Source organism: Ornithodoros turicata, chromosome 1 (assembly GCF_037126465.1).
Source record: "Ornithodoros turicata isolate Travis chromosome 1, ASM3712646v1, whole genome shotgun sequence".
NCBI classification, from domain to species: domain Eukaryota; kingdom Metazoa; phylum Arthropoda; class Arachnida; order Ixodida; family Argasidae; genus Ornithodoros; species Ornithodoros turicata.
The window spans coordinates 60,895,947-60,920,219 of NC_088201.1; the positions used below are offsets into that span (position 1 = coordinate 60,895,947).

General features: G+C 45.6%; 1 protein-coding gene across 1 annotated transcript in view; it reads right to left on the minus strand.

Annotated features, from left to right (window-relative positions):
• LOC135378282 (atrial natriuretic peptide receptor 2-like) overlaps positions 1–21,574 on the minus strand; it is a 765,968-nt gene extending 744,394 nt beyond the window's left edge. Inside the window, exon 1 of the mRNA XM_064611266.1 lies at positions 21,021–21,574. The gene's annotated coding sequence lies outside the window, so the exon portion shown is untranslated. The remainder of the gene's footprint in view (positions 1–21,020) is intronic.
• Between the last annotated feature and the right edge of the window lie 2,699 nt (positions 21,575–24,273).

The window sequence follows — 24,273 nt, forward strand, 5'->3', positions numbered from 1 at the left end:
AGCAGGTGCAGTCATATTTGTACACTGCTCACCAGGGTTGTAGAGGCGACAAACAAGGGACTCACGAGTGCTTCGTGCACTGACAAGGCATGTATACATGGAAACATTCAACTGCAAGGAACGTGACCACTACTACTATGGAGGAAGTTTATTCTCACAAGCAGCAGTCAACGCCTACAGCAGAGGTTGGGGCTCACACAGAAATGCTGCGCAGCTTTGCGGGCTGCATTACTTACCCTCGCTGACTTTCCCGGTTTAAAATCCTTCCTCTAAAGATTCGATACCTACCGTTGTCGAATCGGCTTGTTTTTCTCTTTTGATGGAAACTCGTGCATTGCAAAAGGCCTCGAACGCGGGCAGTCTTTGTATAGCGGCGGCTCGTGAATTTAACAAACAGCTTCGTCCCACACGATCAGATCTCTGTCACAGTTTGTACACTCAATCAAGGAACAAGTCTTCCCTCTGCCTTTCCAAAATTTGCACAGAACTGTAGCACAGCGACAAAAAAGGTAGGAAGACTCACATAGGCAAAGGTACACAGGCACTCGCAGAAGGCAAGCAATGGCGTGGCTACTGTGGCGCCATCTATTAGCGCCCGAAGCAACTGGCTGCTGTAAACGGTCTATAGGAAGAAAACGGTGTTAAAAATGACTTCTGTGCTACTTTAAGGGGTTATATCTCGCGAAGTACCACACGTAGAAAAATCATTCTTTTTCCCTCAATACTCTGGTCTGCTATAGGTGCATGATGTAATGAACTATCAAAGTGTCACAACCCCTTCAAGAAATGAGTACGAGTTACTTCCCAATAGTACTTACGGTACTAAGTACTGACTTTTAAAAATATTTGTGAGATACCAAGCCACTCTCAAGTAACTTGGGTAGAGTATTTAAGTTACGCACAGATATTATATTATTGTGCATAGTGGCTCCTTATAGACAGCTTGATTAATGAAACAGGGTTTGGAGGCACGTGAAATGTCACATCCCTGCTCCTTCAACGCAGTCACATTCACCTGGAGTGCCGAACGTCGCACTCCGGCAGCATGTCGATAAGATTGCATCGAGCTTTGTCACAAAATCGGCAACATTTTGATTGCGAACGCGGAGGATTGCGCCGGGAAAACGAAACACAGAAGAGATTAGCGACATCAATGGTAATGTAGAGGGGACATCTCCTCGAGTGCGAGAAACACACACATGAAACGAAGAGAAGAACGTAAAGGGCTGTAATCCTCTTCGTTCTGTATCCATCGACGTAAAAGTCTGGTGTAATCCTCTTCGCTTTATATCTCTTCCCCAGGCTCCAGGAAATGTTGCTTCTCTCTACATTACACCGGCTCTCCGGTACGTCTTTAATTTGCTCATAAATAGTGAGACTCCTAAAATGCGCAGGATTTGCAGTTGGTGCCCACTGTTTGTCCTTCGCTGAGGATGTCAAAGGTTCCCCTCTCTCTTTTCTTTTTGTTTTTTTTTTCTTTCTCTGTCTGTGTGCGAACACGAAGAGCTTGTTGCGGTGAGAAACAGGCCTGTGCAATGAAAGTTCGCGTCCGTTACATCCTAGCTGTTGCAACATTACGGAGTTTTAGAATAGCGGGCTCGGGAGCTTTGCGTGCGCGCGAAATAGCGTTATTGTCACTGCGTATGCCCAGAACGTAAACTCAGCTTTTGCGTTTTGCGCGAGCTCGCTATTTATTGGGAATTGCAGAGCCACGCAAAGTTGGCTTTGCGGCTCTGCGTTGTTCTTGCGGCGGACGAGAAACTGCGTCAGCATTTTAGACATGGCTGGAGTTGTCTAGCGATAGCATATATTTTTATTAGGAACAACAAAACATGCTTAGACAAAGTAGTTTCTCTGTGTTTTTGATTTTTCATTATTTCTTAAGTCTTCACTTCTAGCCGTAATGGCGCTGCAAGCGACTATCACAAGCCAGCAGCTTTACGTGCCGCAAACGCTATTCTATAGGCACTGTGCGGACAGACTTGTTGCGTCCGTACGTTTTTTTTTTTTTTTTTCATTTGCCTTCAACAAACGCTGTTCTAAAACTCCCTACTGTGGAAGACGCAGGCCCCGTAAGAGAACTGCACGCTGCATCCAAGGGCTCGCCATACGCTTCCGGTCAAGAGATCCAACGAGTCAAGAGATCCAACCAGTCAAAGCGTCATACTGGTCAGGATTCTCGACAGAAAAGAAAGACTATCCCATACCATGTTCATTGCAGAACGATTGTGCTGTACGTAGTATTAAGTTAGGAAGTAATATGCCCGGTAACAGTGAAGTCTTTTCGCTGTTTTCTCCCTTCTTACCACACATGCACAAAAAAAGCGAGAAAATCCTGAGGTTATGCTGTACGTTACGGCGGCGAGTCCCCCTTTTGCCTTTGCACGCTTATGTCCATTGCCCCTAGCGCCGTAACACGCTATGCCAGAACGGATGCTTGTTACCAAGAATATTGAGCTCAACTTACACAGAATCGTAGGCCGCAGGGCTTAAAACTTATCCTTGTCGCGTTCTTTTCATTGGCCCCCACTCTTATCACGTTATTCTATTCTTTTACTGACCGTGCGGGAAAATACTGTCTGACTGTGCTTTTCAATCAACATTGACCTGTCACACTCATTGACCTCCCAGTATACCCAAAATGCAGGGTATACTGCTGGACTCAGAGTTGTCTTTGTACTTTTGTGTCCATTGCCGCAGCCGTCCCCACGTTATGCCAGAACTGAAGTTTGTTACCGATAATAATGGGCCCAGCCGCAAAGGGTGTCTTCCCAATCTGCCGAATCTCAACTCGCCGAATGCATTGAAGGCCGGGAGACATCCTTAATCCTTTGAACTCCAAATGGGCTGTACCAACCGGCCGAATGACCGGCATGTCCATTCCCAATTCGCATAATTTACCTTGCTACCGTGGCTTAGTGACTAAGATAATCGAAACTGGGAGGTGACCCGGCTGCCTTGGGTATTTACGCTGGATTCTCCTCAGCTGTCAGTAAGGTTCCCTATGAAGTTGGCCCAGGAGGCACAGTCCTCCCAGGGCAACGTGCCTTCCGCAACACCGGAAGGTAGATCGCTTGGCCAAGCAAGCAAGCAGTTCGCCTATTCGATTGTTCGTGGAACGTAGTGTTCGTCCTACGATGATGGCGTTTCAAGCCGAGACTTTCGACGTGACACCGACTCAACTGTCTGGGTGTTTTCGCTGGGTTTTCCTCAGACGCTTTAAGACAAATGTTGCCACAGTTCCCTGTGAAGTCTGCCCAGGACGCACAATACCCCCTGAGGTTAACGTGACGTTGCCCGCCTGAGCGTGGCCGACTACGGCAAGCAGTTCCGTCGCCGCAACCAGCACCTACGTTCCTCTCACATGGAGTGCTTTCATTACCTTGATACGCAATAATATACGCTTTCATTGGTTAATAATTGGCCTTGAAATCATCCCCATATCCATTCACAAGGTTGCGACAGGATCTCTCACGATAGTGACGCAGAGCTCACAGCTTCTAAGTGCATAGACCAATAGGAGCCGTAATCAAATATCTGATTTAAAAAACAACACTTAAAGCTTAATGGTTTGGAGTGTATCGCAATAAAGTGGACACTGGAGAGATTTTTTTTTTCTTGCTCTAAGTTATAAAATCACGAAACAATGCACAAGATGCGCATGCGCAACGATGCACAACGCATGCGAGATGGTGGCAAGGATACCATACGAAAAAACCTGATACCAGGAAACGTTAAGCTATCACACACAAACAAGAAACACATCTGTGAAGTTTGATACGGGACGACCCCTTACTCTTGCTGTGGATAAATTTGTCGTCTGTCTATTGAACAGATCTACTCCTAATTATCTATCATGTTTGTGCGCTCTCTCGCTACGTTTCCTAGTCTCGGGGGATATTGTAATTTACTATACAACGACAATATCTGTTGCATCGTTTTATAGCCAGCTAGCTGCAGTGTGCCATGTGCGTGTGTCATTTTTCAACGGCATGTGTAGTTCTCCGGCTATAGCTAGGGTTTGTGGTTCTCGGCATTTATTTTCAACCCAATTCGAGGGGTGTTTATCGGCATTTATATGGGGGACTATAAATCAGATTTTTTCGGCATCTATATTCCGCCCAAAAAATAAATGCCCGAATAAGGGCGCCTATTTATGTCGCATGAAGGAAAGCCTATTTTGCGCGCGAAGTAACAACGAACCGAAAAGAAGTGAATCGATTCATGGCTTCATTAACAATGTCTTTTATTGCCTGTGTCAAACCAGCAAACGAGGAGACTAACTCTTGTTGTAATAGATGCAAGCGTACATCATCATGCTCGCATCTGTCATAGCGGCTCGCTCCTTGCAATTAATAACACGCAGTTTAGAGATCGCGCGCACAACATTAGCGCTAGAAACAGGAATAGCCAGTATGCTTAAGGCTCACTGCGATAACAAAGGCCATGTGCTGGAACGGGTCGTCCAAAACTGAATAGGGTATATATCCACCTGAGGGGCAGGGCATGCAGCATATTCGAAAAACTCGCGCTTTATATCATCCATACGAGATTCATCTCGTAGAACAAATAAGAGTAAGTCCTCATACAGTGAAGTGCCTCGAAGTGCCTTGAAGTGCCTCAGGAACGGAAACAAGGGTCACTCCAAGTCGTAACTGGAGGGGAGTAGATAGAGGAATACATAGAACACAAAAATGAACTAGAAGGCTAAGGCAGGGGATCAGCGATCGGCTTTGGAAACCGTTTGGGAGCTCCGTACACTCGTGATCTCTTTTTAACCCGACAACAACAGACCACAAAGGTTCTGAATTGTAAATTCACTAAAGATAGGTGTGTCACTAAGTACGTGTGCTACAAAAAGGCGGTCACCGACCGCACAACAGAGCTGAAGTCATCCTCCTATAAGCGCTTAAGCACAACCAAACAAGGGCACAGCCCGAAGATAATGCCATGCTCGAGAAATAGTCGACAAAGGGAGATTACAAGGGGATTTCCCTTTGCGGTTCCAGGAATGGCAGCTGTCAGGATACGAGAAATTCTGATTTTTCGGAATATTCCGAATCCGAAAAAAATCATTCGGGGGGTGTTTTCCGGCATTTTTCGGAAAATGCCGAAAACCACGAACCCTAGCTATAGCCCACTGAGTGATGGTTGATTGATTGATGGATTGGTAAAAGAAAAAAACGGAGATGATTCAGCAGGAGCCATTGGACATGTCCTCATCGTGCAAGATGTCCGCTCCCGCCGCTTTCCTATTTAGATTATTTTCCGCCATACCCAACCCGCCGAAAAGCTCATGTTCCTTTCTCAACTGGCCGAATGGGTTGACCTTCCCCTCACAGATAATCCGCTTAACTGCATTCGGCGAACTGGGATTCGGCAGATTGGGCTGTGACCGCCGCAAAGCGCTTTGTCCTTTTGTGGACGCCGGGAAAAATTAAGGAAAAACGTGATACAGAAAAACACACAAAAAAAAAAAAAAAAAAAACAGATGTTCGGGCATATGAAGCTATCTTTCGTACCCTGAGAGAGTCCACGATCAGACGGTTCCGCCATGTAGAACGTCTGTCCACAACAGCGACTTGGCTCTAAGCTACGAGCCTGCTGTATTTGAATAATCAACGTGTTTGAAACAGCAGCCGGCCCACCCAACGTGAGTGTACGTAGCCCAAGCTAACCGTAGAAATAATCTCTAACACGAAGCGCTGTCAAAAAAAAAAGACAGGACTCCTATCAATCCTGTGTTACGAACAGGTTGATCTTACAATGCAACCACCTGTTTTTAACAGAAATGACATAAGAGAACTGTCGGCTTTTCTTTGACTGCGCTATGTGCTACAAAGTAAGTAGAGAGAGAGAGAGAGGTACTTGATGACGATGATATGGGGATGTAAAGTAAGTAACTAAGTGAATAAAAATGAGATATTGATTTGCCACCTGCATTTGTATTCTATTTATTCCGCGCGTAAAACGAGTCCCTCGTATTTCGATACGAGTAATTTCTGCTTAGCGATGTTAGAGTTAACGACGTAACACAAAGGGGTCAAAAGATCCAGGCCTGGCGAACCCTCAGACGAGTCAAGAGATCCAACCGGGTCAAGAGATCCACCGAGTCAAGAGATCCATCGGTGGATCTCTTGTCTCGATGGATCTCTTGACGTGGAATCCTCGCCATAGAACCAGAAACTAGAAGGAGCTTAGCTTCCGGAACGTCGCGCGCGAATAGCGTGTCAAAGGTGTTTCCGAAAACAACCTGACGGCGTATCGAAACGTTACGAACGGGCGGCTCCACGGCGTTTCTCGAATTTAAAATTGGAATATAGTCGCGAAATAATTTGCATATTTTGACGGATAATTTACGTCTTTCACGATCATTCATGTGCTTAACACTAAATAAGTTTCTTTTTCTTTTTTTTTTTGCGTTACGGTTTGCTGTAGGGTTAAATTAAATTAAACGCATTTAATTTTTAAATTACAAATGGGCTAATAAAGTAAAATTAATTACGTACATAATTTGTGCCAAATGAAATTCACATGTCTCACATTATATTCTTGCAAAATATTGTATCTTTACGGGACACGGAAATAAAGCGAGAACTCCAAGTTTTCGTAGTTCCTAAACACAGGATGCTTGACGGCGTTGACTTGAAGCTGGAAGGTCTCCAAAAAGATATTGGTCAGACGTAAATTTCCGCTTGACCTCCAGCTTGAAGCGAAGGCCACAAACATGAGATGAAACAATGAAATATAGGAGCTAGCTCAGGATGTTTATTGATGGACATACCACGCGTCCGAGAAAGGGTCCAAATATTTCAACTGATTAGCCCGCAAAGATGAATTGACAACAGCCTTTTCTCTTCGCGCGTGTGTGTGCGCGCGCGCACGAAAATGGAACACTTGTAGGTCGTGCGAATGTTAGAATTTTTCGAATACCGAAGCGAATAATTGTGTATTCGATTCAAATTGCGAATCAAATGCGGAATTCGATATTCAAATTTCGAATCGAATGAATGTCTCTTTCAAGTTGAATATATAATATATATATATAGTTGCGAAGCTGCATACGCATAAGCCCGAAAACGCCACAAGAGAAGACATACAACAAAGTGAGTACTGCTTCAAAGATCCGTATGCACATATCGTGCGTGCATGCTGCATATCCGCACACACGCAAATGGTATGTGAACTATATAACTACTCGCTTTACATAATTATCCACTTCACATTCGCTTCAGCTGCATAACTATTCGTTTTACATTTGCTGCGGTAAAATTTTCATGCGCTTCGGCTTTAGAATGACTATTCGCACAGCCCTAACTTGTCGAACGGTGTGCAAAAAAGTTGTGATGATGATGATGATGAATTGTGAAAGCCGCGTTACTCCATACTATGTCGATCTCGTACAATTATCTACCTCTGTCAACCGCATTTCCCCGAACTACACAGTAATGGGACACCTCTGGCACACCATACAGGATTTGCATTACCTACTGATTGCGCTCTTGGACGTTATTGCCCTTCCCAAAAGTCTCAGTAGAACTCGCACATAGCGATCATTATCGTTATATTTAAAGTTCGTGCGCTCCAAAGCCGCTTTAATAGGCTCGCGCGAGAGCTCGTGGCGAATCACGGGCCACAGTGACGCATTTAAAGGTACTGTAAAGCAGTAGGCAAGCATGATATGCCAGTGATGTGACTAGAGACTGTGTTGCTTCTAAATACCATATACGGAACCATACGACCGACAACGCGCTATAAATATTTTTAATTTGCCGTGAAAGATGCGGCGTAGTGGAGCGGTGCGACGCCTGGTGTCAAACAACCCCCTGTACAGCGGGCAACACTGAAAATTGGTATTACACACTATGACATCGGAACTTCGTTATTTTAGTAACCATATTATTAGTTTTCCTGTTTACCTATGCATTCTGAAACCCCTGTTAACAGTTTTTGCGAAGTAACCCAGTGCTGGCCGCTGATCGTTGGGGGCTCTCCCTACTTCTCTGCTGAGCCTGCGCGCTCCTTTTGTTCGCGGCCTCTTTCGAACAAACAAACTCTCTCTGTGAACCTCTGTGAACAAACAACTCCCGACGCTGTCTGGCTTCTTGAACGTCTGACACATTTTTTTCAACGGCTCAGCATTTCATTTCTGTTCGCTTATCCGTTTATCCTCAGATGTGGATCGTTGTGTGGTTTGCAGAGGCGGATTTTATGGTGGATTGTGGTGGATTGTTATGTCGGGCGCAGTGTTATACGCATGCAATGTGGTTGCCGCTGTATGTGCCAGAAGTACGGATTCATTTCGAATACCTAGTCCAGTGTTGCCCGTAATCTGTAATTGTAATTTCTAATTAACTGCACCGTCGATTGGAATTAAACTTGCACAGTTTTTGTCCTGGTGGCTTGGACTGTCGAATAGCCACACTAAATGACATTTGATCGGTGCTGCTTTACAGTACCTTTAATGCGCGTTATGGCATGGAATAACGACAAGCTGAAGGTCGTTCCATTTCCATGTACGCTTCGCTCCTGGTGGCGAAATGACGAAGTAACGCTATGTGGGCATAGCTTGCATTTTTTTTTGGCTATTGCAGGGTAACATTTGTTTAGAATGGTATAGCCTGCTCCTGTGGAAGCACACGACACGTGATGCACCAAAAAAAAAAAAAAAAAACACGCGAAAACTTGTTAAGGCATATTCATAACACACCATGTTTTCCCGCCAACGATCTTTGCGACACTCGCACAGTTTGGCATGGCGTGCTGAGAAGCAGCACAACAAGGCACGCAGACAGCTTCAAAGCGCATGCGCCAACACCGGCAAAGAGAAAGAGGTGGCAGGCATTGCGCGAAAAAGCTTCGCTATGCCCGCCATAGCTTCGCCAAGTCGCATCACAGCGTACACAAGCACACGCAGCCATGATGCGTGGTTTCCATGTCAACAAACATGGCGGCCGCCGCCAGAAGTGGCTGGGCATGCGCATACGCGCACCCAGAAATGGTCCATTAGAATGACATCGCTGGCACGCATTGAACGCAGCTACATGAGACAAAGTGCACCGTGCTATACAGGTATCTCATACATATATCCAGCTTCGCGCAGCGACATTAGCGCACGAACGTCTTTTTGTGTTCCGTGTTAGCGCAGCGAAGCAACTGTGGCTATGAGCGGCGTACAGACGTGGACAGATGGAGAGAGGACAGCTGGAAGGAGGTGGGGACAAGGTGGGGTTAGTATCCCTCCTGGGCCGACTTCAGGGGAAACTGCCGACATTCGTCCGGAAAGTCGGCCGGAAAACCCATGGAATTGCTTTTTCTCGAACTCAATATTCTCTCCGCGTTGCCTTTCTGCGGTGTTTCTTCTTCACGTGTTCGCGCTGATCCAATGTAAGTTTTATATTCAAAAGTCTTTGGTTCCAGCCCCAGTGAAACATCGGGTGAAAATTACGGGCCCCGGGGATGGGTCATGCCCTGGGCCCCACCTCACACCTCGATAACATAGTCTAAGTATTTCTATTTTATATGATTACCACGGACCTTCGGGTCGTACAACACCGCTCGTCAAAATGCTGCATTAATTCATGAAATGCGACTCGATGTAGCTTTTACAGCTCAGTGGCATTACCGCTTGAGACAGGTTCACTCTACTAGCTGCTGTCACTGCGATGCTCTAGACGACTCGGAGCCCGACATGTACAAGATACTCAAAAATGTGTTTAAGATAAGATAATAAATACTAACGTTGTTGTTTGTTTGTTTGTCCTATTTTTCGTAGCTGACCTTTTTTCTTTCTTTTTGTTTACCAACAAACGCGTTTTGGAGTAGCCAGTTCTGACTGGGTCGGGACTAACCTCTCCATATTTTTCTTTCTTTTCCAATCCAATCACTAACGTTAGAACGTAATTAAGATAGAGTATAAATACATGAAAGTTAAAATAATTAAGATAGAGTACAAAATACTTCAAAAGTATTTAAAATACAATTAAGATACTATTTATCCTTGAACGCAAAAAATCACCGGTGGTCAATGCGGCTAGTCGTCGTTATGTGACATGAATCGCCTAAACCCCGCGCACTACGCAAGCAGCCGCTGTGTGATAGGAGTCATCTAAACATAAGTCCCAAAAATATGACAAAGAGATACCACATAACTCCACTAAGTATATGTGACCCAGAACAAAGCAAACTTCTAGCAGGTGCCTGCTCGGCGAGGTCAGAATTCGGCGTCACCACGTCAGGGCACACATATTAGAACCCTCACTCGCCAAGGATTAGTACACACGGGGCAAGATCTCTAAATGGAGACTTCCAAGAAGGGCCAATGTCCGGGTCAAGTCCGAGGGACTCATGGAATTTCCACTGAACAAGCAAGATAATGGAAAGACAAGATACAGAAAGTTTGAGAGGGAGATCCAAAATATGTAATTAGGGTATTGAGTAGAAAATAACATAAAATGTATTTTAAATAGAGTACAAATATACAAAACAAAAAGTATTGAGTAGAGTACCAAAATACCACAAATTGTATTTAAAATACAGTATTTTAAATACGATACTCCAAATACGTACAAGTCTGCGGGCTAGAGCACATTCTTCTTCATTGCCCACAATAGGCCAGTACGGCTGGCCAGAGGGCGCGAGTGCGCATTGCTTTCAGAGACGCCTGGGGCAGTTTTGTGCAACTCTGCTAAGTACACGGTGTGCTGTTTGGCATAGCCACACAGTACTTCGTACGGCTGGGATATGCTTCGGCTCTCTTACTCGTTCTCTGAAGTGCGCGGGATTGACGTTTTTTTTTTCTAGTTTTTTTCTCTAGTGAACATGTGGATAGTGAATGGCGAACTTGCGAGTAGAGCACCTGAGAAGTAGTTTTGGGGGGTGGGGTGGGGTGAGAATTTTGTTAGGAGTAGCAGAACAAATCGGGAGAAGAGTTCAATTTCTCCTTGTTTTTTTTTTCTTCTTACAGACAAACAAACAAACAAAACGTTTTTTTTTTTTCTCTCTCCAGCAAATGTCAAGAAAGGGACGCTACTCGTCAAGCAATACGCAACATAGGAAGAGTTTTGTAATGCGAATGTGCAGGATGCAGCGGGATTAGCGGCATGATAGCAGTCTTGCCCCGCGGGTGGTTTTATAGGCTTAGCGCCGTATAGGCAATAGGAAATGTTAAAAGAGCCGCGGTTTTTCCTTTTTTCGAATTATCCACGGCGAATTAAACAAAAGCAAGGCTATGAGATGAAATTCTAGAGCATTCATCCTCTGATATGCGATTTGGCTCTGAGGGTCCCGCATAATTCATTTTATCAGCACTACAAACCCGGGAGTTTATCTTGGCGGACCCTGTATATGTCACAAGTCAGTATGTTCTCAATGTTTTATTTCACGTCTCTCAGCACCCCACTTCCATGGAAGTTTAGCAGGCCTTGGTAACATTTGCAGAGCAGTAGGACATTCATAGCTACGATTTTATGATCGGTGCCTGGAGGTTGACAAGGGCCCCACACACTTTCATTACTTTACCCATGTGGGGAATTAGGGCAAGCGGTACGCCGTTGTTCAAGACATTATACAGTTTCAACCTCTGAATTACACGCTCTACATGGATTCTTACTTGTGCTATGACAAGTGTAGAGTTCATGTCCTCTACAGAAAGCTGACCTCCCCCAGTGTTGAATGGTGGCATCAGGAGAACAGCTCCCTGTTCCTCCATTATAGTTTTTATCGCTGGGAAACCCTTGTCTCTCATTACCAGGCAGAACATGTGTGAGAAAACCAGACTGCCTTGTTATGAGGGAATCTGAGTGCCGTCCCCCATAGGGCCCAGAAACAAACGCAATCATGCCATTGGGAATGATACCCACAAGCCACTTAAGAGTGTATCCCCCCTTACAGTGAGAATAAAGATACTAATGTTGTTCGTACGAACGCTTGTGGCACGAACGGTAGTGACTAAGCGAAAAACTTGAACCAACACGTGCGACTGTAGCCGAAGCGAATACGAGTGTACTTAGCAGAGTTGCAAGACTGGCCCACCAGGGGAGAAAAGCAGCGCTGCCGTCGCCCCCCGAAACTCCAGCCGAACATGCCTATGGCAAACTTCCCGAACCGCACTCTCCGGGTGTCTTAATCAGCTGGACTCTCGCCCCATACCCCCTCTTTCTCTCTCTCTCAAAATTGCTTGTTCCCTGGCCAAATCCAGCCCACCAACGGTCTGCCCTCGAAGCTCTTTTGACCTTTTTGGACACCATAGGACTTCGATCCTTATTGTGAAGCGGCTCATTATTTCATTCCCCACATCACCACCAGCAATGGGGTAGAGTATCGCCCCTGGCGATGAAACTCCCCATTCCTCATCTCACAATATAGTTGTCGTTGTTGTTGGGTCGTGCTGGCCCCTGAAGAGGCCCGTGCCCCCGGGCGCCATCCCCGGCTGCCACGCCCTCTCGCCGGCCTTGCCTATGACAGTGCAATCGGCCCTACACTGAAAGACATGCTTCAAAGAGATGCTGAGCGAGAGCGAAATTACACGCTGTGCTTGGCACTGATGTCCTAATTAAAAGCGTGTCAGTGAGATGGTGTATATTACAGACACGGGCAACACTTATGTCTTCCTGGGCAAGAGGTACGAAGCGTACGACGTAAGATTCAATGGAGTCACGTGTCTTGAATCCACTGATTTATCCAAGTGCTACCTATATCTGTTTATAATTGTTTATTAAGCACCGATGTTTTGAATATCTAGCAATTGCAACGGCAGCACGTACAGTACACTTAATGAGGCTTACGCTTTAGCAACACGAGAACACAGTGAAAGAGTCTGCGTTGTGCATAGCAAGGTGATTGAATCCCTGTCCAGTCGAAATTCGGCTCATTCAAAAGCAGTAAGGGCCACTAGAAAAACGCGCACTCTTTTTTCCACTCCCAATGGCGTAAATGCTGGCAACGCTGGCAACGTCCTCTTGCGTCGCCCCACCTTCGCTCACGGTTCTTCTACAAAATATTATGGCGCGGTGACCTTGGGCCTTGTGCTCATTCTTCCACTATTTCCTAAACAGTGACGTGATGCACCTATGCATGAAAGATGTTTAACGGTTCGTATATGATGGGTTCCAACTTCTCCCAAACACCGTTTGCAAGGAAACCAAACGATGTTAATTCAGAGCTTCCCGGTTTTCTTTCTGCGGCAACACCTCGAAAGAATTGCGGATATACGCGGACGGTATAGGAAGGGGTGAGAAGTGGCGGGGTACCCTCGTGGCATCCTGCGCCGAATCATTCATTAAGGTATCCCGAGAGAAGCGGGTACACACTCAACACAACAGCGGACGCCGCCATAAAACTATATACTCAAGTCTTAGTGCGACTTTGAAACCGCCTCCCGAGGACGGTTTTGCGCAGTCACTACTCCAAATTTGAGCATTTGGAGAATGCCAAAATGAAATATATAACTTGCGGTAGCTGCACTCTAATGAGAAGCAGGAGTAAACTGAAGGAGGGGGGGGCAGCTTTTAGGTCACCAGATTGCAATTACTCCCTATTGTAGTCCCCAGATCTTTACGTTACCTCCCCAGCGACAGCAACTAGATAGTCCCTAAACTTCGCATGATCATTTTTGCATTTAGTCCCGAAAGGAGCAAATGGTTGTGGCAATGCATATAGTCACCAAAAAGAACTGAAACGATTAGTTTCTTTTCTTTTCTTTTTTTTTTCTTAGAGCGTGCGGATTCGCTCTGAATTACCAGAGAAGCAGAAAACGTAACTATAGCGACAACGTACTCGCGTCTCGTTATTTAAAGTACTCCGATTTATCCTGACAATACTAGAAAACAAGTTCATTCGTTCTTTTTTCTCTACTAGATTTGGAGTAGCTTGTCCCGCGGTGAGCGGGCTCACATCTCCATTTTTTTTTCCCTACCATCATCATCAGGAAACAATACGTGCGCTCCTAAAATGTTTCATGAAATATATGGTTCAATGCATGCGCGCAAACGTGTATAGCTGGAGGCATTTGTGCCTTGTTCAGTCCATGTATGTCTCCCTTTCTTTTCTTTTTTTTTTTTTTCAATAAACATATCCCCCCCCCCCCCCCCCCCCATGTATGTCAAATGACCAAAACAACGACTCGACCAGAGTTGCTGCTCCGTTTGACTGCGTCGAAGCGGAAAAGGCGGGTAAATGAGATATCGCATCGCTGGCCTTGATGTTTGGGAAGCGGATATATCTGAAAGTTGCGGATGCTGGAATTGAAGTTTCTCGAAGAGTGGTAACGTGTGGTCTTCACAGGCGTCCTTTGCTGCTCATTCGCGATTGGTTAACCGGAAAACGAAGCTCGGTGTACTCGTGCGGCTCACTCGTTCTCTGCACCAGTATACCGAGTTATCGCTCTTTTCTGCATTCCACTACCAGGTGAAAGACTGACTGATTGAGAAATTTAAAAAAAAATACCCAGGTATCCTAATCAAATCTCATATCTATTATGCCTTATAACGAAATTATATCGAAGCTGCTGATGTCGTATTGCTGTCGTATTTCCTGCCTCTGAATACTCGAATAAAATAACAAAACCAGAGTGCTGGAAAACAAGGTGAATATGGCCCAAATTTTGGAATGCGACTTTCATTCCCGAAAATGTTTTAAAGCCCTCGAAATGCCCTAAAATGTATATGTGCCCAAAACGTCCTAAAATAAACCATACAAATGTTTTAATGTCATACGATAGGTGCTCCAAAACGGATGCTTGAATAGCTAATTTCAAGAAATCCCAGTGATGCTTGAGCAGTCGCTGCGCCCTCGGCGCTCACCGTTATAAGGAAGAGAATTGCCGATTGTGTTTCGTTTTCGCTGCCCTCGACACGTTAACGCCGACGTGTTAACGCTACGCTCACTAGTGTATGCTGCCAAATATCGAAACATGAATGCCACATGTAACAGCAGATAAGACAGCGGTCCCGTTCGAGCCGATAAGAAGCTACAAGGGCACGTTAGAAAACAAGGAGAGCGATAGGGTGTATCGGCGAAAGCGAAAGTTGCAACGAAAGATAGCCTGTCTATAATCTGTCAAAAGGCAGCCCTTTCGTGCTTGCGAAAGGGAGGCCCAAAGGGAAGGTTCTCTGTCGCAAAGAAAGGCTCGGAAGTGAAAGTAGCATTTCAAAATTAGGGCCTAAAAGACAATAAAAGGCGTCTGCTATTCACCCGAAATCTTTGCATCACCGCGCTACCCACCGTTGACTATAAAGCGGCGGTTTTTACGCGTCACCAACGTAGCAACCACCGCCTAGGTTTCAGAAAAACCAATAAACCTTGTGAGGCGCCGCAATGCATACAGGACACGTAAATACAACATTTGTCGAGAAACTTTAAACGGCGTTCCCAAACACGGAAATTTGTCAGCATGTGCGAGAATACTGGCGGATATTAATGGTTCTGCTGCTTTCTTCGCCCATCCGGCACAGTGACGCCGTCTTTTTCGCTGATTTTGCAATCGCAACACCCCAATGAAAAGTATCCAGAACATCGATCTATTTCACACCCGCGTGTTGGAAAATAGCGCGTTGCGCATTCACGCGTGATGCCAAAGTCGAAATTAACGGTTGCACGAATAATCGCGTAACGTGACTCCGGCTACTCCGGCACACAGTAGCATTTTATCACGTCTAACGGCAACCTGGCCATGTTCGCGAGGGAGTGTTTTCACTGTTCAGTGCAGGGGCGTCGGAACGTGTGGGGAAGGGGGCAACCCTGAAGAAGGGAGCGAGGACGCCCCCCCCCCCCCCCCCCCGCCCTCACTTCATGAATGGAGATCGGAAAGGGTGCTTAGCATTTTTACATGATATGCGTATTCACTTGTTTGAACTTTGTGTACTCCAGGTAACTTTTTTTTAGTATGTAGTACAGATCGTACATGTTACTTAGATTAAATAGCGTACAGGCCGCAGGCAAGCTGGTGGAGAAGATCCTCCTCGTCATGGATGGTACTTTGCATATTTACATATCGTACTAACAAACATTCACTTTTACCGATTATTACACCATTGACATAGTGGGGTAGCCATGGGGGGGGGGGTGATTGTCGCTATATGCAGTCCCGCAGGGCAGCAGTCTAGGTCCTTTGTTGTTTTTAGTCTTTATTAACGATACCGTGTTATCATTGCAACATGTCAGTATTCCTTTGTTAGTCGATTATATCAGTTATTCAGCTCCGTATCTACGTGGGATGATTGCGTGCTATTACAGTCGGACGTTGAATCGGTAGTGCACTGGTGTGCCAGGAACTGCCTTGTTCTAAATAGCACTAAAACGAAAATGATATTATTCACTAGAAAACAAAAACCTTTGTTGTATAACTGTCAATGGCACTGTTGTTGATCGTGTTAATGCAACAGGTTACCTGGGTGTAATTTTTTTGCTGTGGTTTGTCTTTTCGCGAGCATGTTAGTGTTATCTGCAACACTCCAGTGTATACGCTTGGATTAATCACCCGACTTACAAAGGAATTGCGTGACCCCATTTGTGTTATTTCATTGTATAGGGACCATGCGACACCCAAAGGGGGGGGGGGGGGGCGCTGCTCCGTCGCGACAGCGCCACCAGTGGCGGTCTTGGAAGTATCCGACGTGATACCACGCCGGCCGTTCTATGCATTCTCAAGTGGAACTGTAGCTTGCATGGCGACCGCCGTAATTAGAAGGGCAAATTTTCGAAGTGCAAGTAATGTGGAACCTTTCTGGGGCGCGAACGAAGAGGATGAAGACAAACTGCACAGAAGGAACCACCGTATTTATAATGTATCTAACAGTGCGTAAGGATAACAGCCACTCGCGTCTCTCTGGTCAAAACTCCTGTAAGTGATACGCCGAGAGGATGGTTATTCGACGTCTCACAAAATCCTGGCTTGCTAGCGAAGGCCATACAGGGTGTGTGCAGAAAAACGTGACCCGCATTTAGGCACATAGCTTGTTGCCTACCTAACTAACGAACTTCCGGTGGCGCACGATGGCGCATTTATGCGTGCGAAATCTGCAGAAAAATTGTGGAAGCTTAAAAAATATACGGAACAACGAAAACGTCGGCTTCCGTGCATCAGAATAGGGCAACATGGTGGACAACCGGGCAACATGGTGGACGTAGGAGAGTTGTGTTCAAGTGCCGCTACGGGGGCTATCGGTGCATAAATCGAAACGATGTCCCACATCATCCCACATGGATGCTCATCCGCAGTACCCCTAGCGGTGCCTGCACATAACTCTTCTGAGACCGAAATGCACTACCATGCACTGTCATGCACTGTCATGGCCGCCCTATTCTAATGCATGGAAGCGCATGTTTTCGCGCCCTGTTTATTTTTTTACACTGAGTATGGCTTCCAGGATTTTTTTGTAGCTTTCGCACGCATAAATACGCCGTCGTGCGCAACCAGAAGTTCCTCGGCTAAGTAGACAACGAGTTACATGTAAAAATGCGGGTCACGTTTTTCTGCACACACCCTGTATATGTGTATTTCTCTGATTCCAGCCACTTGTAATATGTTTTTGACTGAGGCTTGCATTCTTCCTCTTCGCACACACATAGCTTCGTCACCGAAATCTACATCGTGCGTCCGTTTTATCCATACAAATGAACACGTGAGGTCACAACTTATTGTCTGAACTTGTGCTGCAGTTTTCCCAGTATCTTCAGATACAATGACCCTAAAGAGGTCCTCAAAGAAGAGGGTTTTTACCTCGGCTATCGCCGTAGGCTTGCGGCACGACAGTTGTGAAATGGTAAATGCTAAACCTTTTGGACATCGTAGAACTTCCATTCTCGCTGTGAGACTCGTCAACCAGGTTACCGGAAGCAATATCGGCTCTGGGCACTGGCGATGAAACACCTCAATCATTATCTCGAAATAAGTTGCCGTTTGGTCGGTGCATTTGACGGTGATACAGTATCCAGCGGCGTTTCACCGTCACGAAAGTGGCAACTGTAAATCATTGATCATTTGGCAGGTCCTCATTCAGTTTCATCGAAACTAGAACAAAAAGACAGAATATTTTCGCTCATGTTGTGCACACCTCATGCAATGGCCGAACGCGCGTCACGAACGCTATTCGCTGCGAGTCTAGTGCCCTCGGTGGTATTGGAAGGATAGAAATCGCGAGAAATGAAACATCTGGCCACCTAATGAACAGTTCTTTTAGGTGCTAGCACAGTTAGCGATGCAACAGTTCCAGTGTGGCAAAAAAAGACGCTCGCACCGACCAGTTGTCGCACAGTCCCTATACACAGCGCTCTTTCGCAGTAGACTAGAATTCGCTTCAGTTGTGTGGAATTCACTAAATATGACTCACACTGAAAAAATTGAGAGAGTGCAAAGTTATTCATAGGCATATTGTATGATAGATACTTCAGGAATGTTTGTTATTATAAGTATGATACTATTCTCCGTAGGATTAATGTGTGTTCGTTATCAGCGAGGAGGACGTTTCGTGATTTCTGCTACCTTCACAAGCTTATTCATGGGAAAATCAATAGTCACAATAGACTATCAAATAGTCACATGTGCCGTATAGGCCCACATGTTCTGCAATATTATTCTACCCTTCTGTCCATCATCGGCATTGTCCCTTGAGTCGTGTACCGCGTGAGTTCAGTGATTCTGCTCGTGACACTGATGTTGATATTTTTCAAGATCTGCATATAATGAAACGAGATCTACTTAGCTACTTATCCGATGCTTAGCATCGGTTTTTTTACTCAGAGTGTTGTCTGTTTTTACTCATTATACGTGTATTTTCTTTCGTTCTCTCGTTTAAAGTGCACCACTCATAAGGATTATTTCCGTTGGTGGGCAATAAGAAATACATAAATAAATAAACAGAGAAATCCTATAGCTGTTTGCTAATTAATGTCGTAAGTGAAAGCTTTTTAACATATTTGGAGGGAGCCATTCTACACCGCGTGCATCATGCGTCGTTCTATTACGCCATATTTCTGCACACAGAAAGTTGCACCAAGCACCCACCACCGCGCACAAATTTTTGCCTTTATAAAAATGTAAAAAAAAAAACTTGCCCAACCAGCACGCAAATTTTTCCAGCACCCCCAAAATGTTAGTGCCAAATTTTGTTATAGTCTTGGTTGGATTATTCAAAGTGTTTCTTGGAACTTTGTTGGTTGTTACGAAGTATAGTTAGTTATAAGAGTTTCGTCAAACGCCTCTATCATTTTCACACGACAGGGTGAAATCGAAAGTCTTGCGTACGCGCCCACCAATGGCCACTATCGATCACGCAATATGGCAGTTCCGTTGAAGACCCCAAGCGGCATTCGAAAGGCACTTGGCAGCACACTAATAACTGGCGTACACTTTGGAGTACCTTGCGAAATCTGAAAGCTGGGAAGGCGTCACGCGTGCACACAAGCGCCTAGGTAAACGCGTCAAACTAGTACGTACCTGTCAAAGCAGTGGCTGGACGATTTCGTTGCTTGCTTTTGATTCGGCCGGACTGATTCGGTCAACGTTATGAACTGCTCACGTGAGCGTACAAGAGAACTGAACAACTGGTTGCGCAAGGCACAGAGGAGAGGTAATGAGAAAGTGTCCAGACGCTATTTTTAAATCGTAACTCGCACGCAAGATTCCAAGTTTGCGACTTTCACTGTGCGAAGTAGTCGTGCTTATCGCCTCATATTCCAGGTACAGCAAACGAAGTAATCAATAAAGCATTGACGTCTACATCAGACTGCCTAGTTTTATGAATGATTTACCTGAATGATTACAGTGATATGATGCTCAACAGGTTTCCTATATCGTGGTCAGAAGTGAGGCGACGAGACAGATGTTTCCTTCGGTTCTTTATCGCTTGGCTACTATGTAAAACAACAACTACATGAATGACGATGACGATTTACAGCGCGTGAATGTACAGGGCAATTTTCAGTAGCCGTCCCAAACAACCTCTTTTGTTGGGACGGGGGCAGACACGCTGCTTTTCAGAAAGTGTGCCAGCTTTTGCAAAAACGCACGACTTATACGGTTACAACCGTTTCGTGGAATGTGAAACCAAATTTTCAAGAAATGCATCGATGAATTAGCAAAGCAAACCATCCTCAACCTGTCCCTATTATTATTTTTTTCTTAGCCAACATCAACATCATAAAACCATCACGATGGTACGAACCAATGTGCATACCACACGCACAAAAAAAAAACAGGTTTTCTATACAACAGCGCCGCATAGCAAATACAATGGACTCTCACACCGTTAGTAAATTTGCTTATGCCTGCAGATTCAAACTACCTATTACATTTCCACATGCGTTACACTGAGGGCTCAAAACTAAATCTTGAGTTTTTGAAGTTTTCGAACAAAAAAAAACTCCTCAGTCATAATCCGTCCTGCACCGCCCCTGACGTCATCACAGGACTAGTTTAGATGTTTCATCTCGCAATACGAATTAAATTTGTACAGCAATATTCTTGAATGGAGCTTATTCGTTCCGATGGGGGGCAAAGGAGGATCGGACGCCCCCCCCCCCCCCCCCTCAGAGCTCCAAGATCACCTGAAATTGCGTGCTCTTTACTCGCAGGTTGTGGTGATCTATACTCAGGTGTCGTCCAATAATCTCAATCTTATCCACCAGGTCCTCTGCACATCAGAGGTTTCGATTGTCCTCACTCTATACCGTCTAGTACCCGTTGGTTGCATGCTTCGCCTGTGATTTATCCAGATCCCCATACACCACCCCCTAACACCCCTCAAATGTTCAGTGATAGCCCCTAACTTTTTCAGCTGTGCACCCCCGGCCTACAGGGGGTGCCCTTGCGATTTAATCTTTAGACTCATGTCGGTAATGATATGTGAACCTGTAATGACGTAACTATAACACCCCTCCGTGATTGAGATTCTGGATAAACCACAGCTTTGCCTCCCCTTGAAAGCTCTTTGCCCTCCCCTGGAAGAGCTCCTGGGAATGCCCAGGGAATGAAGTATGTGGTATTTTTCTGTGTGTGAAGTATGGGTCATTCTGGTACTCACAGTGGAAGCAGTCTTCCTGAGGCTCTACTCACTTTCTTGAGAGTCCGTCAATTCGATGCGAACACGTCAAGATACGAAGTCTGCATGACACCACCACAGCTTATCCACAATTATTCACATCGACACACAAAAGAACACAACTTTGAAGCAGGCTTCGTTACAGTTGGTTTCAACACTAATCCTTCAAGAACTGAGCATCACCGACTGCCTCAACTTCGCACACACCAACTCTCGAAGAATAACATGCGCCATACCCCCCCAGTCAAGCTGCCAACCGGTATCATCAGTTGGCAATCAAATGAAGGTGTCAGCTTCAACTTGATAAATCGTTATCAGTGTCGGGCCAAGCCGCTAAACATCCTTCATGAGTTGTGCTAGCACATAGTGCACTCGCAGCCGACACTACGTCGTTCCAACGAAGTGAAAGACGCATGACAGAACAGCGCGACACAGAGTGATAGGGACTCGTGGCATCCATGAGACGAGTGCGTTGAACATGGTGTCCCCGCCATGCGAGCGCACGCCGCAATGAGAAGCATGTGCCGTCTGCTTGGGTTTTGCGATACACGCCGTTTCCCGCTCCTACAGCGCCAAAGCCGCCCAGCGCGCGGTAACAGCGCCGCGCTGCGCGCGAGGTTGCAGGTATCGGAATGTGTTATCTCGTGCCGTTGTGCGCTGCACCGATGTGCGGCCGTTTTGTCTGTGACTAATATTTCAGCGATATAGCTAGTTTTGGGCGTGACTTCCACGTATTCCCTTTTCCGACTGAAACGCGCATCAGATTTTTTGGCCTGCGTGGAGGTCCGTTCTGCGGCAACTAGCGACGTTCCTCGAAATTGCAGTAATCGTGACGAAAACGCACCAAAAATTCGAGGGTTCTAAAGGACGGCTTCGTATTTGAGAGCTTCTCAGGCCCAGCAATATGAACTTCATGGGTTTTTAATTGTTTCATAAGCAATGAGGTCGAGTATCGCCCCTGGCGATGAAACTCACCACTCATCATCATCCAAATAAAGGTGTTGTTTACGAACCCTAGTTGCTGCAGTCGCACTCGTAGGGGCATTTCGCTAATACCAGGGGGGGGGGGGGGGGGGGCGAGACATACCTCTACCCCTTATTCCGGCAGATTTTCCTGCCGCACGCGCCGTTTTCCCGCCAATCCCGCGTGCGCCTTGTAGATGAGAAATAAATCTAAAAGCGATAAAACCCCGGTGCAGGGGACACAAAGAGACAACACAGACGAAGCACTGACTGACAAACAACTTTAATGGCAGGGACACATCTTAAATACACCAACTGCACACCCGACCCCTAGTGGCAGCCAAGGCCGTCATGCTGTAATCACAAAATTATCACAAAGTTATCAAAAAGATATCACGCAAACAAGGCACCAAGTAAACGCCCCCCCGAAACAGAATTCGCGTTAGTTATCAATGAATTGCTGGATTGTATCCGTTACCAACACGGAAGGCACGCTAATGTTGTTGGTAACGGATACAATCCAGCAATTCATTGATAACTAACGCGAATTCTGTTTCGGGGGGGCGTTTACTTGGTGCCTTGTTTGCGTGATATCTTTTTGATAACTTTGTGATAATTTTGTGATTAGAGCATGACGGCCTTGGCTGCCACTAGGGGTCGGGTGTGCAGTTGGTGTATTTAAGATGTGTCCCTGCCATTAAAGTTGTTTGTCAGTCAGTGCTTCGTCTGTGTTGTCTCTTTGTGTCCCCTGCACCGGGGTTTTATCGCTTTTAGATGTACCACCAAACAGCCCGGTTTTTATCGCTTTTTTCAGAAATAAAGTTCTGGTGTGAAATGAAAGCGCAGCAGCTCGCCGTCTTACATGGCGACCCCCCCCCCCCCCCCCGTCTCCTCTCTTTTTTGTTTAGTGCCCCCCCCCTTTCTTTCCTGGATCTTTCCTGGATCCGCCCCTGGCTAATACCATGCCCTCTTTCTTCTGTTCCCCATTCATCCTCATCCGTGTATTTGTTGTCATTGTTGTTCTGCTTCTTCCTCTTCATCTCATCCTCTTACTTTTTTGCTTGTGACTCTCGTATTCCCTTCTCTTCTTCCTTTTTAATGTAAGCAAACTTGCTGTAGTGCTTGTTTTAGTATAAGAATATCTATTTTCAAGAACGAAGGGGCTTTCGGCGTTAACAGGGGGAAAGAATGAAATGGAAGTACCTTAGCCAGAAATAATAGGACCACATAAAGGCAATAGCTATGCAAAGTAATATTAATACTGTTAAGGAGGTGAAAGACAGGCGTGACGTGACTGTTTCTAATCTGTGCGTGCACTAATTTTTAATGTTTCTCGCAGAGACAACGAGAGAGAGAGAGGACGGAACCTATAATGCAGGGGCGGCTGCCCCCCACCCCCCCTCTTGAGCTTATGCTATGGAGGCATCGCCCCCCTTCATGCATAAAGATCGTACAGTGTCCATAATAGTCTCTATTAAGAGACATATTTTTCGGGACTTGCATGCTCACCTGCGTGAATCTTAATTACTGCCGGTAGCGTTTTTTTTAATGCGAAAATATCGTTACATAGTATGAACTAGAGTCACTAGTATGAACATATTCACTGGTAGCGTTGCTACCACTCTGACACGGGACATATTCCAAACCTAAATATAGCTACATCTGATTCAGTTCACATAGACAAAGTCTGGCCACTGTGTAATTAACTGAATGCAGTGAGGTGAAGCTGTTTTTCATAGCAGCATTTTTCACATAATTCTGCACTGCGTGTATTGTAAGTGCCACTTTACTGAGTTTTATTCTGTTTGTTTACGAGTCAGTTGTGTTTAGGTCTGTATACGGGGCCTCCTCACAATGTACCAGTCCTTCGAAGTTCATCTCGCCCCAACCCCCTCCTTCTTTTCTTTCTTTTTTTTTTTTTCTTTAGAGAGAGGGACTTCCGACGCCTCTGGCTATGTTGATGTCGATGGTGATGGCCACGCCTCTTCTCTGCATCCGACGATAAGTCTGTATATCATTTGAATGGAGGGACGTGGGCACTTTCACTATTTCGAACGGCGCTGATAAGATATCGGTCAATTCGGTGGCGTACTTGATGTCATGAGGAAAACTTACACACGCTGGCTTGACGTAACAATGAAACAAAATGTAATATGACGTTTCGATGCCTGTTCGGGCATCATCATCAGAATGAATCAAGAAACAGTACGCCATCCGAGTTCTACTTATAGCTTAGTCATGACCTTGTAGCAATCAGGTAGTGGCCCTTTGT